At 35.2% G+C, this 4,263-nt stretch overlaps 1 non-coding gene across 1 annotated transcript; it reads right to left on the bottom strand.

Moving 5' to 3' along the window:
* Positions 1–1,730: 1,730 nt before the first annotated feature.
* Positions 1,731–1,857, bottom strand: LOC149991550 (small nucleolar RNA SNORA25). Its single transcript, XR_016508809.1, has one exon. It is a non-coding gene; the product is annotated as a small nucleolar RNA SNORA25 (small nucleolar RNA).
* Positions 1,858–4,263: the final 2,406 nt, after the last annotated feature.

The raw sequence follows: 4,263 nt of genomic DNA, 5'->3' as shown, positions 1-4,263 counted from the left end.
ATAGTATAGGAAATGGAGACATTAAAGAACTTACATGCATGCCTCATGGACACGAGGTAGGGAGGGGGTTGATGGAGGGAAGGGGGGTACCAGGTGGAATGGAGAAAATGGGGAAACATTGGAAAAACTGTAATAGTATAATCAATAAAATATATTTTTTAAAAGAATCTTCAAAAAAATTCACTGAAGCTGAATGCAGCCTCTGACAACAACACTAGCTATTACACTGATACAGATGGGTTCCTAGAACACTCACCTAGCAGGGGAAGCTTGTACTACAAGGGGCCCACCAACCAGAAGATAATTCTCTTTTTTCTTTGTGTCCCTTCCTCCTCATATACATACATACATACATACATACATACATACATATATATAGTATATGCATTTAAATTCTTATTATGAAATTTTTCAAATTTACAACAAGTAGAAAAACACTACTTTCCATTTACCTAAAACATTTATTAAGACTGCTGTTTTAGTTTCAATTCTTCTATACTCCCAAGTTTTTAGTTTAGTGGAGCATTTTTAAAGCATAACCAGACTTCAGATCATTTATTCTAAAACAGAGTCAAAATTTTTCTTATTTTTTTAAGAAAACATGACCATGTATCCTGCTATTTTGCCAAATTCACTTATTATGTTGAGTAGTTTTTTTAGTGGTGTCTATAGGGTTTTCTATGTACACTATCATGTCATATGCAAATAATGACAGTTATATTTCCTCTTTCCCAATTTGGATGCCTTTTATTTTTTTTTCTTGTCTGATTGCTGTAGCTAGAACCTCCAACACTATGTTGAATAGAAGTGGAGAGAGTGGACATCCTTATCTTGTTCCTAATCTCAGGGGCAATGCTTTCAGTTTTTGTCCATTGAGTATGATGTTGGCTTCAGGTTTCTTGTATACGGCCTTTATTATGTTGAGGTATGCTCCCTCTGTTCCCATTTTCCTGAGTGTTTTCATCATAAATGAGTGTTGTACTTTATCAAATGCTTTTTCTGCATCTATTGATATGATCATGTGGTTTTTGTCTTTCATTTGGTTTCGGTGGTATATTACATTTGTTGATTTGCGAATATTAAACCATCCTTGCATCCCTGGTATGAATCCCACTTGATTGTATTGTATGATCATTTTAGTGTGTTTCTGGATCCAGTTTGCCAATATTTTGTTGAGGATTTTAGCATCTATGTTCATCAGTGATGTTGGCCTGTAGTTTCCTTTCCTTGTTGTGTCTTGACCTGGTTTTGGAATTAGAGTAGTACTGGTTTTATAGACATTGTTTGGGAGTCTTCCCTCTTCTTGGATTTTTTGGAATAGTTTGAGAAAGGAAGGCATTAGTTCTTCCCTAAATGTTTTGTAAAATTCACCTGTGAAGCTATGCAGTCCAGGGCTTTTGTATGCTGGGAGTTTTTTTTATTACTGCTTCAATTTCACTCTTTGTTATCGGTCTGTTCAGGCTTTCTTCTTCTTCTTGATTCAGTTTTGGAAGTTATATGTTTCTAGGAATTTGTCCATTTAATCTAGGTTGTCAAGTTTCTTGCTATACAGTTGTTTGTAGTTATTTCTTACAATCCTTTGTATTTCTGTGGTATCAGTTGTGATTTGTCCTCTTTGATTTCTGATTTTATTTGGGTTTTCTCTTTTTTTTTTCTTTAAAAAAAAAAACTTGGAGAACAATTATTTTATTTACTTTCCCACACTCCAATCACTGATGTGAGTAGTTTAATCTTATAGCTCCTCAGGAAAACATAGCACTATTGAGTGTCTATTACATTCTATGGAGAACTTCAATCTTAGGGCACAGCATTAAGAGCTCCTGGTTTTGGTCCCATAAGCTCTCTTTGAAATGACCTCCTCTCTTTTTTTCTTTATGAGCCTGGCTAACGGCTGGTCAATTTTGTTTATCTTTTTAAAGAAGCACCTCCTACTTTTGTTGATATTTTGAATTGTTTGTTTAGTCTCTATGTCATTTAATTCTGCTCTGATCTTGATGATTTCCTTCCTTCTACTCGCCCTGGGCTTTGTTTCTTGTTGTTGTTCTAGTTCTTGTAGCTGTAGGGTTAGATTTTTTTATTTTAGATTCTTCTATCCTTTTCAGGTAGGCCTGTATTGCTATGAACTTTCCTCTCAGGACTGCTTTTGCTGTGTCCCATAGGTTTTGGGTTGTTGTGTGTTCATTATCATTAGTTTCAAGAAACTTCTTGATTTCTTCCTTGATGTAATTGTTAAGCCATTGATTATTTAATATCATGTTATTCATTCTCCATTAGTTTGAATATCTTTGAGTTTCTTTTTTTTCTTGAGGTTGATTTCTAGTTTCAAGGCATTGTGATCAGAGAAGATGTCTGATATAATTTCAGTTTTTTTGAATTTGTTGAAGCTTGTTTTGTGTCCTACCCTGTGGTTTATCTTTGAAAATGTGCTATGTGCATTGAAAAGAATGTATATTTTGCTTCTTTGGGGTGAAATGTTCTATATATATTAATTAAATCCATTTGATCTAGAGTGTTGTTCAGTGCCTCAATATCCTTGGTGTTTCTTTGCTTCAAAAATCTGTCTATTGTTGATAATGGGGTGTTAAGTCCCCTACAATGAGTGTGTTGCTGTTGATATCCTTGTAGTCTTCCAATATTTTCCTTATATATTTGGGTGCTCTTATATTGGGTGCATATATGTTTACCAGGTTTATATCTTCTTGATGGATTGTTCCCTTAAGTATTATGAAATTCCCTTCTTTGCCTCTTTTTTATGGCTTTTGCTGTGAAATATATTTTGTATGACATAAGTTTTGCTACCCCAGCTTTTTTTCATGTCCATTTTCTTGGAATACTTTTTTCTATCCTTTCACTTTCAGTCTGTGTAAAACTTTTGTTTTGAGGTGTGTCACTTGTAGAGAGCATATATGTGGGTCCTGTTTTCTTATCCATTTTGCAGCCCTATGTATTTTGATTGGAGCATTTAGTCAATTTATATTTAAGGTTATTATTGACAGGTACTTATTCATTTCCCTTTGTATCTGTGTTCCTCTCCCTCTCTTTTTTTCTTCTTTTTCTTAAAGCATTCTTTTTAGCATTTCTTGCAATGCTGGTTTGGTGGAGTTGTATTTTTTTGGTCTTCCTTTGTCTGGGAAAATCCTTATTTAATCTTCCATTTTGAAAGAGAGCCTTGCTTGGTAGAGTAGCTAGATTGTAGGCCTTTAACATCATTAAAATGTCCATACTACCCAGAGCAATCTACAGAATCAACTCAACCTAAATAAAATAGCAATTATATATTTCACAGATATAGAAAAAATATTACAAAAATTTATATGGAACCATAAGTGACCCTGAATAGTCTCAGCAATACTGACAAAGAAGAACAAAGTAGCCATCACAATACCTGGTGTCAAACTATACTACAGAGCCACTGGAATCAAAACAGCCTGGTACTGGCATAAGAACAGATATATAGATCAATGGAACAGAACAGAGAGCCCAGAAATAAACCCAGGTATATATGGTCAACTAATATTCGACAAAGAGGGAAGGAACATAAAATGGGGTGAGAAGAGCCTCTTTAACAAATGGCGCTGGGAGAACTGGACAGGGACGTGCAAAAAAGTGAAACTAGACCACCAACTTACACCACAGACGAGAATAAGCTCAAGATGGATTGAAGACTTAAATGTAAGCTGTGACACCATAAAGTCCTAGAGAAAAACATAGGCAGGAAAATTTCAGAGATCCCACATAGCAATATTTTCACTGATACATCTTCTAAGGCAAGGGAAATAAAGGAAAGAATAAACAAACTGGACTACATCAAACCGAAGAGTTTCTTCTCAGCAAAAGAAAACATCAGCAAGATGAAAAAGAACCTACCATGCGGGAAAACATATTTGCCGATGGATGATACCTCAGACAAGGGTATGATCTCCAAAATATATTAAAAAACTTACATGTCTCAACACCAAGAAGACAACCCAATTAAAAAATGGGCAAAGGACCTGAACAAACACTTCTTTATGGAGGACATACAGAGGGTCCATAGGCATATGAAAGAATACTCAACATCACTAGCTATCAGAGAGATGCAAATAAAAACCACAATGATATACCACTTTACACCAGTCAGAGTGGCCATCATCAACAAATCAACAAACAACAAGTGCTGGCGAGGATGTGGAGAAACGGGAACCCTACTGCACTGTTGGTCGAAATGCAGACTGGTGCAGCCACTATGGAAAACAGTGTGGAATTACCTCAAAAAACTAAAAA

The sequence above is a fragment of the Furipterus horrens genome, unplaced genomic scaffold (genome assembly GCF_987537825.1).
Source record: "Furipterus horrens unplaced genomic scaffold, mFurHor1.1.pri manual_scaffold_17, whole genome shotgun sequence".
In the NCBI taxonomy this organism is placed as follows: Eukaryota; Metazoa; Chordata; class Mammalia; order Chiroptera; family Furipteridae; genus Furipterus; species Furipterus horrens.
This window is presented reverse-complemented; position numbering and strand designations above follow the sequence as displayed.